Source organism: Ovis aries, chromosome 5 (assembly GCF_016772045.2).
Source record: "Ovis aries strain OAR_USU_Benz2616 breed Rambouillet chromosome 5, ARS-UI_Ramb_v3.0, whole genome shotgun sequence".
Taxonomy (NCBI): Eukaryota; Metazoa; Chordata; class Mammalia; order Artiodactyla; family Bovidae; genus Ovis; species Ovis aries.
The window spans coordinates 48,952,911-48,965,520 of NC_056058.1; the positions used below are offsets into that span (position 1 = coordinate 48,952,911).

The 12,610-nt window shown below is 43.7% G+C and overlaps 1 protein-coding gene across 3 annotated transcripts in view; it reads left to right on the forward strand.

Annotated features, from left to right (window-relative positions):
- The first annotated feature begins 6,907 nt into the window (after positions 1-6,907).
- Positions 6,908-12,610, forward strand: part of PURA (purine rich element binding protein A) — a 20,970-nt gene continuing 15,267 nt past the window's right edge. Inside the window, exon 1 of one of the 3 annotated variants that reach the window (XM_060415335.1) lies at positions 6,908-12,249. The gene's annotated coding sequence lies outside the window, so the exon portion shown is untranslated. The remainder of the gene's footprint in view (positions 12,250-12,610) is intronic. The other 2 variants (XM_042249407.2, XM_042249408.2) reach the window with 2 other exon arrangements.

Consider the following 12,610-nt stretch of genomic DNA (forward strand, 5'->3'; position numbering starts at 1 on the left):
GAGGTTTATTTGGTAGATGCTACTGCTCAATAAACTAGATCCAAACTTTTTATGTGATCTGACATCTGACAAGACCACAATAATAAGGGAGGTGTCTCATAATTGTCCAAAGATATTCAAGTGAAAAGGATGGTGAAAGATGGTGTTAATCTGGAAACTTATCAGAATGAGAATGAGAATAAGTAAATTTCCAATGTCAACTTGAAATAGAAACAGCTGAAATTATAGCAGGAGCAAATAAAATGAAAAAAGTTATTGATAGATATATGCTTGTAAATAAAATGTAAAGTTGGGATGTCTGATACTTCAGAGCAGAAGGGAGAAACCACTCTCTTAGAAAGGGCTTATAGTCAAAACTTCTCCAAGGAAGAAGGGAGAGTGAAAAGGATAGAAAGAGGGGGAGTTAGTTAAGTGGCAAAGATTGCAAACTATGGAGGAAAATTGTCTATGTTCAGTTCTTAGCTTTGTCACTTAGTGCTGTGCTTAGTTGCTCATTTGTGTCCAGTTCTTTGCAACCCCATGGACTCACCCCTAGGCTCCTTTCGCCATAGGGATTCTCCAGGCAAGAAAATTGGAGTGGTTGCCATACCTTCCTCCAGGGGATCTTCCCAACCCAGGGACTGAACCCAGGTTTCCTGCATTGCAGGCAGATTCTGTACCATCTGAGCTACCAGGGAAGTGTCACTTAGTAGCTGTGTGATTTTTAGCAGGTTTCTTAATCTCTGTGTAGCTCAAGTTTCTCATCTATAAAACGAGAATAATAGAACTTACTCATAAGTTTGTTGTGAGGATTTTATGAGATAATAGAGAGTATTTACACTGTGCTAGGCATATAATAAGAGCATTATATAAGCACTGTACTTTTGAATAAAAAATATATAAAGACTAACATCAAGATGATATTTAATCAGAGAACCAAGAAGAAACTTGATACAGGTCTACAATCTTTTATCCCAAATCCTAGGGGCCAGATGTGCTTCTGAATTAAAATTCCTTTCATATTTTAGGAATGTAAGGTATTATGCTACCTATGTTTTACTTAACTTGGATTGTCCTGGGCAGCATGCCTTAATCAAACACATATTTCCATAATGAAATGTATCAACAGCCACACCAAATGGAATTAATAAAGACTTTAAACAGTCATGTCAATTCAGATCCATTTTTGCCACAAAATGAATTAAGAAAAAAGTTTTTTTATTTTAGAACTGCAGATGAGGAGGGACTATGAAGATTTGTCTGTAGAGCCATAAGTCTTTATTGTATTAAATAATGGAATAATAATCATGGGAAATCTAGACCAATGCTGGGATTAAATGGAAAACTTTTCTGAAAACCTAATGAGTTTCTTTTTTCTGTATATGTGTACCTAATATGATGTATATCTGGATTATACATGTTACCTGAATTATACTTGAGTGGCTGACTTTATGTGGCATAAATAAACACCTAGAACATAACACCTGGAACATCTCCCCAGATCTTCCCATGACTACTTCAGGTCTCTGATCATATGTTACCTCTTCAGAGAGACTTCTTTGATCACTCTATTTAAAATGTCAAGTGGGAGACATGCACATACACATTCATACACAATCACACAGGAAACTCTTTCCTCTTCCCTGTATTTTTTTCTTTTCAACACTTATTATTTAGCACCATATTATATATGAGTTTATTACATTATTTGTCTTGCTAGACTGGTAACGCTACGAGAGCAAGGATTTTGTTTTGTTCAAGCATCTAAAACAATGTCTGGCAAATAGGCATTAATATTGTTCAATAAATGACTCAAGAAAATAAGGCTGATTGATAAATAGTGGTGGGTTCCAAGAACAAGTTCTGAAGTAGCAGCTAATATTTATTGTCCAAAAGGAAGTTCAAAGGAAAAAAAGAGCCATCTAAATTAAGCATTAGCTGTAATATGCTTATATAATATGCATATTAATGAGATTCTAAAATAGTAATTTAAAACATTTCTTTATTCACATACTTATCAAGTAAAATTGATTTATCAATAATATCTAAAAAGTAAAAACTAATCATTCAACTATATTTACAGTTAATAATTAATTTTGAGTAAGCAGACAAGAAAGAGGAGAGTGAAAAAGTTGGCTTAAAGCTCAACATTCAAAAACTAAGATCATGGCATCTGGTCCCATCACTTCATGGCAAATAGATGGGGAAACAGTGGAAACAGTGGCTGGCTTTATTTTTCTAGGCTCCAAAATCACTGCAGATGGTGATTGCAGCCATGAAATTAAAAGACACTTGCTCCTTGGAAGAAAAGTTATGACCAACCTAGACAGCATATTAAAAAGCAGAGACATTACTTTGCCAACAAATGTCCATCTAGTCAAGGCTATGGTTTTCCAGTGGTCATGTATGATGTGAGAGTTGGACTGTAAAGAAAGCTGAACACCGAAGAATTGATGCTTTTGAACTGTGGTGTTGGAGAAGACTCTTGAGAGTCCCTTGGACTGCAAGGAGATCCAACCAGTCCATCCTAAAGGAAATCAATTCTGAATATTCATTGGAAAGACTGATGTTGAAGCTGAAACTCCAATCCTTTGGCCACCTGATGCGAAGAGCTGACTCATTTGAAAAGACCCTGATGCTGGGAAAGCTTGAGGGCAGGAGGAGAAGGGGATGACAGAGGATGAGATGGTTGGATGGCAACACCTACTCAACGGACATTGGTTTGGGTGGACTCCGGGAGTTGGTGATGGACAGGGAGGCCTGGCGTGCTGTGATTCATGGGGTCGCAAAGAGTCAGACAGGACTGAGTGACTGAACTGAACTGAAAGCAGACAAGAAGAAAAGTTCTACTTGAAAGACCAAAATTCTATATGACACAAAGTATTAAAAGAACTCCCTCTATATTTTTCCCATGATGTATTTAGATTTTCCCCTTGACATATTTTACTCACTACAGAAATAAACACAACTGATTTTCATTGAACTGCCAAGTGCTACTGGACTGGGTTGTAAAAATGGCCTAAATTGACCTCAGATGTATGTACATACCTACTCAAGAATGTATGTATTCAGCCTTGCTTCATGTAATAAAATGGCAATGTGTTGATAACCTAAAGCAAGCAAGCAAAGGAGTTTTGGGGTCACCATAAAATGTGCAACAAAGTTCAGTGGTACTTTCTAGTCCAATAGATTCACTCTTTGGAAAGGCCCAGCTTTCTTTGCCAACTCCAACTTCATTCATATGTTAGAGTTGGGAATTACTTGTTTTAAAAAAAATTATTATTTTATTATTTCTGCTTTATTTGTAGCTGCACTGTTTCTTCATTGCATCTCACAGGCTTCTCTTCTAGCTGTGGTATACAGGCTTAGTTGCCCCCTGGTACATGGGATCATAGTTCCCCAACCAGGAATTGAACCCAGGTCTTCTGCATTGAAGCCGTATTCTTTTACCATCTGAGCCACCAGAGAAGCCCTAACAGCATTCTTAATGGCTTTCAAATTCTGTTACCTCAGATTACACAAGGATTTTTCTATTAGAATTACTTGGAAAAAAAATAGAAACTGAGATTGTGTATATATATTTCCAATAGGACAAGGGACCTCTGAAATAAGACAAATTAGCACACATATCCAGACCAGGTGTTGTTAACCATAGACTCCATGATGGAAGGAGGTAGGTAAAAAAGCTGAAGTTAGACAATTGATACAAAAAAAGATTAGAGACTCAAAGTTACATATAAGTTGACAAAAAAGTCAAGCTTAAACAGTTACTGGCCCTTTTGTCCTCAAGTTGCATATTATTATTTAGTGGGCTACATTTTAGTGATATTGTGGGTAAGAGGATGAGGAGTGATTTTTCCACAGCTCTATACCCTCAACAGAGAGAATCCTGAGAACTGCTTCTGAGAACTGGTTGAATATCATGTAAGCAGTTAAGGTGTAAACTAAAGGGTCCACTTCAATAACTCAGACACCAAGAAAGAAAGCTACTCTTGTTTAAGTGAAAATTCAAGATCACTAGCATAGTCTGTTTCAGGGCACATATGAACTATACCAGCCTCATGCTTCTGACCCTTGTCTTCAAGTCCCTAAACTGGAATAAAACCAATAAATGCCTGAGGAACCACTTCACACCCCAAACACGTGCAAACTTTGTTCCACACAACACTTTACTGCCAAAATGGAGTTGGCAGAAGTTTGGAGCAAAGGCCCCCAGGCTGCATGATTTGCTGGTGCAAGAGAGCTTAAAAATCTTAACATAATACTGCTGAGTTTGAGTTCTACCAATTTGCTTAAGACTCTTCCTCCAAGTTTGATCTGAGAAAAATGGAAGCTGCCATCAAGGAAGATCTATTAACACTTCATCGCCTACTCAGAAATGATTTGATTTCCCACTTTTGATGGTCATACCTCTATATTTTTTTGGTGGTTGTATTTATAATTGTAAATTTAATGCAGTCTATTTTGAAATGCATGTAAAGTCAATTTTGCTTTGTTACTTGGATATAGGGGTACAGGATGAACTACTGTAAATATACAAGATTAATTACAACAAAGTTCTACTTATGAAACACTTTATTCAAATAACCCCCATATAGCCCAATTTATTACCCTCAAAAAAATATGGGAGAAATTAAGATACAGAATATCTGTAAATTGCTATCATTTTACACTTGTTTTAGTTTGTCTTTCACTTCTTTGAGTTTGAGCAATGATTTTTTTTTTTTTTTAACCTGAAAAATATAGGAAGCAAGAAAAGGGGCCAAGATGAGTTACTCTCTTCCACAAGGGTCAACAACAAGGTCCCATTCAGGATCTTCGTAAGTTTGATGCAATGCAATTAGTGAGGAAAATTGCAACTGAATTGAAAAATTATAGTGAATACTGGCAACTATACCACTCACAATTCTAATACTTGAAAAATATGTAGTATTAAGAAACTATGGTTTGCTTTGGAAGGTTATCTTGTGCTGTTTCAATATGAGATCTTTAAAGATGCTACTTTCTCCTCATATAGCTAAAGAATAAAAATAAATTTATAAGTTTAAAAAAAACCACACACCTTTATAATCTTTTCCCTTAGTAACTCCATGTATTTTATTCATTTCTCTGAAAACCTGTTTTTCCTTCTCTGGAGCCTCCTAAGTATTCTAATTCTCAGCTATGATTTCATATTTTCACCAGCTTCTAATCTTCACAATATAGTTGGGAGCACTTAGGACAAAACACTCTAGGATATCAAGCTGCAGAAGACTGTAGTTTTGAACATATTTATATAGTAGTGCTGCCACCTAAAGATGAGGTGAATAAAGAAGCAATTCAAAGGAAATGACCCACCATTCTGAAGCCTGTCACAGAAATTTTCTCATTGCTAACTAGGGATTAATAAACATTTTGCTCCACAATAAACTGTTGCTGAGTTGTAATTTTCTATGGCAGAAATTTTCTAATTCAAACTTTTTAGTGATATGTGATTTGGGGTCTCCAGGAATATGTCTCCAAACTTGTTTTAGTTTCTCTCAGACATGAGGTACTGCCTACAATACCTAAGCGTGTGTGTGGGGGGGTGGGGGATCAAAAGATAACCAAGAAATCTCTGGTTTAGTGGATAAAGCAGGTATTAATAGGCCTATGGTGCTTCCCTTCATTGGTGACAGACTGCTTGCAACTCTCAACAACTGACATTTCTGCAGCTCCATATTCTCATCAGTAAAATGGGGTTAATTTCACCTTTCTCCTACTTGCCTCTAAGGCTGAGCTAGATAAGTTTCTTGGAAAAACCCTGAGTTTATAAGCCTGCTCTTAAAAAAAAAACATAAAAAATCTATTGCCTAATAAAAAGAGTATCTCAGCGTATTGCAAAGTTACCTCAAAATAAAATATATTCAAATAAGCTAAAACATTGACCAAGTTTTCTTAAATCACAGATTGACTTTTCATAGAGCTATTTAAATAATAAAGATATAAGTAAGGCTGTTTTCTGCTTCTTTTGCAGCCAATCATTTTCAATTGATCCATCTTCTATGTACGCAGTGTTGCAAGAATGAGATGTAACAGCATACAAAGTGAAGGAAAAAGTTAACTTGTATCAAAAGTCTTGTCAAACCTGGTAAGATTTCAATAAAACTTTTAGAAGGACATTTTGTAGTTTTGCATTTAGCCCTAGCGTAGCAATTTACGAAAATTAACTCATCCATTTTACTCTCCCTCTCGGCCCAAGGACGCATAAATATTATTTATCAGGGTTTTGTCCTTAGTCACAGTCCCTCAAAAGGGCCCAGTTTCACCTACACTGCGTGGGAGGCTGGGCAGCAACCCCACGCTTCCTGTCAAGGATTCCTGGAGCTAGAGCCTGAACCTGCTCTAGCCCCTTTCTTCTTTATGCTAATCCTGCCCTTCCAGCCCCTCTCGGCTGGCGTCTGAAGGCCAAGGTGAGACCCTCCCGGGAGATGAAAGGCCTGTCGCCTCCTAAAAGATGCAAGCGGAACGGTGGAGTTGGGGGGCGGCGGGTGACAGGGTGGTAGCGACACTGACTACGACGCTGAGGGCCCTAAGTTGGAGCTGACGCAGGCCCTACAGGGTTCCGTCCCCGCCTGAGCCTGGCTTCCGCCCTCAGAGCCCAACAACCGAGAAGTCCTCCCGGGGGCGCTACAGGCGGTGGTTGGAGGAAGGGCGGGCAAAAAGGCCGCAGGGACCCCCTCCTCAGACGCGCCTGAAGGCCTGGGCCGTGGGCTGTTGACGCGCCAACGGCTGGGAGGGCGCGCGCACGCGCGAGATGGAGGGCGGAGGGAACGCGCTCGGCGGCCGCCGCGGCGGCAACTGAAACGGAGGGACGCGAGGGCGGAGGGCGCGAGCCACGGGAGGAGGGTTGGGGGGGGAGATGGTGGGTAGCGGGGAGCGCGCGCTGACGTCGCCCGGAGTCACGCACAGAGCGCCGGGTTACGCGCCGACGTCTGGCTGCCACGACTTGCCGTCTGCGGCGGCGGCGGCGGCAGCAGCGAGCGGATCCCGCAGGGGAAGGAGGAGGAGGAGGGAGAGTCAAGGGGGCTGTGAGTGAGCGGGAGAGGCAGGGTGTGAGCCGGACTTGCCAGCGGGAGGGAGAACGAGCGAGAGCCGAGCCAGCCATCCGAGCCGCCTCCTCCTCCTCCCCTCGGCGTCCCGCCCCCGCCTGCCAGCCCGCCCTTCTCCCTCCTCAGCCGGCAGAGCCCGAGTGAGGCGCAGCTCGGCTCGCGCCGCTGTCCAGGACAGGTGTGCGCGCGCGCGCCCTCCTCCCCTCCCCCTTTCCTCGCGCCTGCCTAGCGCCCGCCTCGCGCGCGCCCTCCCTCCCTCCAGCCCGCGCCCTCCCTCACCTGCGGCAGGACAGCGCCCGCCCGCCCGGGTAAGCCCCTCGCGACCTTCTCTGCTGCCACTGCCACAGTCTGAGGTGCCTCCCACCTTGTTCCCTCTGATTGCCCTCTTATACCCCAGGAATAATTACTGTACCGTTGTAGACACCCCCTCACCCTCCCTCCGGGGACCCTGGCAGTGCAGCAAAGCGCCCCCCCTTCCTCCGGAGCGCACGAACGAACGAACTCCCTCCCACCTCCAAAAAAAGAAAATCACACGCCCCTTTAAAAAAAAGAAAAGAAAACAATCCTACCTCCGCTGATGCTGGAGACCACCAGTGGTGCCGTTTGCTTAGAAATCCCTAAGCCTCATTTCCCTTGGCCACCTTAGCCTGGGGCCTGGGACAGTGCGCCAGACCTGGCCGACACTCCCTGCACAGTACCCCTGGCTGGAGGGGAGAGGAAGGAGGGTTCTAGGCTCCACTACCAACCCCTCCTTTTCTCTGTTCAATCCCCACCCCACCCCCGCAATGCATACACCCGCCCAGTATGCGTTGCAAAAATAAAGAAGAATACATTGGTGCTGACAGCGCAGATGAAGCCAGGCCCAGGGATGGGTGGCCCGGACAAGGCATTTTTGCTGCCCCACAGAGCTAGGTCAGCTCCATAGTCTCCTCTGCCTTTTGTCCGAGGGCAAAAGGGGACGGATGTGAAGTTGGAGGGTCTTCCCTTTGAGCGACGGTAGGCCCCGGCGGCGGCTGAGATGTCAATGGGGAAGGGACCCCCACAAATATATCTGCCTTGAGCTTGAATTCGGATAGAGAAAGGCCAAGAGTCCGGCTGGGAGAACGTTGGTTCGTTGCTGTCTACCCCTGAATAAATGCTACTTTAATTTCCGTTGTCTCTGCGGGACCCTCTTGAGGCTTCTAATTTCGTTCTTGTCTGGGCCCCTTACGTTTCGGTCGGACCAGGCGTTTGGGGACAGGTTTTTGCAGCGGTGTCTGTGCTTCAGTCCCGTGTCCTTGGAAGGGAAGCCCCAGTGCTTTATAACAGGCTGAATTTGGTTTGACATCTTTTGGTAGACTGTCAGAGGAGGAAAAGGAATTTTTTGATTACTTCAAGACCCTCACTGCTCCCCGCCCAAACTGACGTTTTCGAATTGCGGCTTTGAAAATTGGAGTGTTGACTAGAGTGTGGAAAGAGTTACTGATTTCATTCCTTTGGGTACTAGTAAAATCATTTAAGAATCAGACGAAAGAGAGTTATTGACATTTGCATCGGTTCTGTTTGGATCTTTTGGGCATATAAAATGTCGGGTTCTCTGAATCTTTTATCGAATTTAGAGTGTGTGCTACATTTATTTAATTCTTCTGCAAATGCTTAAAATAACATTTTGTGAAACGTGAGGATTCTATCACATGGATTGTTCTCTTCAGATTTTAAATGTTTAGTTCATATATTTAACCCTGAACATTGAAATAGCATTGGAGAGGTATAATTTTAAAGATTAAGCTATAGAAAGGGGATAGACTTTTTTAAAAAATGATCGTTGGAATACTATTAGTCGTTATTGTTAAAATGTTAAGATTTACTTGAGAGTTTCCCTTAATTTTCCCGATAGCTAGCCATGAGAAGAAATGGGTAATTCCTCCACTTTGAACAGTTGCAGTGCAACATTCCAGTTAGTTTTAATGATTTGGGTATTGAAGATAATTGTTGTCTGGTTTAAGACAGGCATTTAACCTAAGTAGCACTTGAAAACACAAGTACTAATGGTTTTGCTTCTCTTTTATTTGGGAAATCTGTGATTCTGTGAAATATTAATGAGCATATTATTTCTGTTGGAAACTCCATAATCAAAAGAGTTTGTTACCCAGAGGTAGATTCTCTCTCTCCAAGTTTATTTTGTAAATGTGTGTTAACTTTTAGAATTAGATTATTTCAAACTCATCTGTAGTTCAGGCTGAGGAAAATGAGGGGTTTTTTTTCCTTCTTGTTCAGCCTAGTATCTATTTCTCTAGCAAACAATTTTTTTGTTGTTAAGAGTTTGTTAAAGATGTAGAAATAGAGGGATTAAAGATAAAGCAATCTCAATTCTCTTCAAAATGTGTGTGTATTGTTAATAAGAGAGCACACTGAATCTAGAGATGTTTATCAGGTTTTAAAAATGTAAGCAAACTTTGAGGAGAAGGGGAATTTTTTATGGTTTTTTCATTAACACAGATATTTTGTGCATATTAATGTATTTCGTTTTCCCTGTGTCTTTGCTACATTGTATTGAAACTATAATTTAAATTCTGCAACTATTTGTTTTAAAATAACAATGCAAACATCTAGACCCTAGAATTGGCTTTTCACTTACCAAGTTAGCATATTGTCTTGCTAATTAACAAATGGCTAGATGTGTTTTTAAATCCACAAGTTTGCTCATGGATATTCTGCGTTAGTATGCAAATCTAACTTTGAAATTCTGTTTAAGGTACTAACCTCTTTGTTTTAAGACTTTTCTCTCAGACAACCTTTTAGGGGTACTGTATTCTATAGCCTTAAGGAAAGCCGCCTTTCACCACCTTTCCCATTCTGACCAAAAGTCCACACTCACAGGCTTATCCTGAAATAAACTCTCTTGTTTTAAGTAGTGAAAATGTATTAACTATCCTATTTATCATTGTATTATTTTGGGAAAGGCATTATTAACCTTGGTTGCTTTTAGATACATTTATAAACTAGGCAAGAAGCTAATATATAATGGCAAAATTTTATACATATATAATAAAAAGCATGAAATAAATACATATTTATGTGGAGAGTTCCAGGTCTCAGTTGTTAGCTGATTTGAGCTTAAAATTCCAGTTTATGTGTGCAAATGATATTTAACTTGTGTTTTGTCTAAAAGCCTTATCAGTTGCCTCTGTGCTAGGAAACTAAGACATCAGTTCCTGGTGACTATCATTTTTTCAGAAAATAAGGGCATTCCCAAACTCAAACCACTTCAGAACCCTGGACATAAAATAAACATTTGGGACAGGGAAAGAAATTTAGACCCCAGAATTGGTTCAAGAAGGCGGACAGTTTCAAGCTCTACTTTTTGGTTCTGGGGGAAGCGATTTTTTAGTATGGAAGAGTGACAAGGACTGGCAGCCGCATGCTCTCTCCTCACTGGTCTTTGCTGCTTTGAGCTCTCCAGAGGGGGACAAGCGCTCGGTTCAGTGCGAGGTAAAATCTCGAGAAAGAATAGCGGCTCTTCTAGATCGGTCTTAACCAGGTCGTAGTAGTCTCAACTTACAGGTGGGAGCGTAATGCCCCGCCCAGTTCTGTGCGGAGACCTGCCTTTGCGACCCCGTTTGGGACGGGGTCTATCCAGGGTCCTGATCGCTACCATGCAAACCTAGAGGACCCACCGCTTCTTCACACATGTTTTTGTGTGGTGGGCAGTGCACCAATTGTTCCTATATCTCCTCCCGACAGACTTGGGGACAGGGGCGGGAGCGCAGAAAAATCAGCAATGAAAGGGGTACTCAGTGCTACAGGATGCCCCTAAACTAGGGGAAAGTTCTTCATGGGCCCCAAAACCTGTGATTTCCGTTTCTCACAGTGGGCCTCCTATTCAGAGAGCCATTTCAGGGACAGCTGGACAGATGGGTAGTTCTGAGACTGGTTCACAGGACTATCCCAGTTTTCTTTTCGGAAGTCAGAGTGCTCTGCCCTATTTCTTCCTTTTTAGCGGGAAGTAGTGAAGTCAGCCCAGAGCTGAAGTAGCTACTGCTGGGTTGAGTGGGGCCCTTGGAAGAGAAAAAGGAAGCTGTGAATACTTAGCAGGCAGGTTTGCCCAGGACATGAAGGGGTGTATCAGGGAGCTTTAAAGTCTCAGGCGTTGACAAGACTTATACCCTGGGCTGGTCTGGCTATCTTTATCATTAGTCCCCTCTTTACCCCTCTCGTTTCCAGGAAGCTTGGGCAGCCAGGTACTCAGATGTCTTGGGGGTTAAGAGTGAGGGAGACAAGTTTCCTTACTTTTGGGGGCAGGGGATGGGGGACGTTCAATGGGAATGGAGCCTACAGATGAGATGGTCGTACTCTTCTCAGGATGGAGGCAGCAGTCCATGCTTGAGAAAACCAGGAATAGGGCTGTGGGGTCTGTATCCTCTAAGCCCCCTGAAGAAGGTGATGGGGGCATCTAGAGCACAGGTAGGAGGTGCCCTGGAGATAGGCCCTAGCTTTCTCACAGCTGCTAAGACTGAAGACTGCAGTGAGGGAGTATAAGCATTAGCTGTCTATCTGGGAGAAGGAAAATAGGCCCTAGATTATGCCTCAGATCTAGGAAGACAGAAATCTATTTCCGAGCCCCTTCCTGAGACCAGAGAAGACCCCTTTTTGCTGTCACTGGTTTAGCTGTCATTGGTAATGGTCAGTAACCTAGCTGTCTTCCTAAAAACCAGCGATCATTTACTGTTTTACTTTTTGAGAGACGGGGGATCTCCTTGACACTTAGGAGTTTCTGGGAGGATGAGTAAAAGGGGCGAGCGAACCTGCGTTAATGAATCCCGTAAGGAACTGCGTTTCCCAGGAAATTCCTGACATTTTTAGCTCGTGAATTTCCTAAAGCCTGCTTGGTTTTCTCCTTCATTCTGGGTCCTTTCAGAGAGGAAGAGTGGGGCTAGGGGCTGAAGGCTCGGCAGGGCCTGGTTTATCCGCAGAGCTGGCCGGCAACCCGGGCTGGGCTCAGCCCTGAACTGGGTGCCCCCCTTCCCCAAATCTCAGAAGGAGGAGGGGGAGGCAGGCGGGCAGTCTTGGTCCCAAAGGGGGCTCTTTGAAGGTTTTGGGGTGAGTGCGGGGTTTCTTTTTGATTGTTGGTTGGGGAGAAGGGCAGAGCCAACGGAAAAAGGCACTGCGGGCACCCCGGCCCTGGTGCGGCTGCCGTCCTCTGCTCGGCTCCCCCCTACCGGTGAGTGCGCCCGCCCGCCCGACTGTGCGGGGCTGCGGTTGGGGGGAGGGGGGAGCGGGATCATCTGAGGCCAGAGCCGCTGTCGTGCACGGGGAGGGGGAGCGGCGGGAGCGAGGGGAGGGAGAGGGGAGGGACGGGCTAGGTGTCTGCTGCTCCGCGCCACTGCTGCCGGCGCCCCGTCCTCATCCCTGGCAGCCCCTTCTGCAGCTAAGGGTTACAGCCGCACCACCTCTTCTCTTCCTCGGCCGCCTCTGCGGCCAGGGCTCTGCGGTAGGAGACGGTCCAGCCAACGACGGGTGGGCCTGTCTGGGTTTGGATCTGAGTCTGGATGGGGCGCACAGAGGAGGGGTTTGCCGTGACT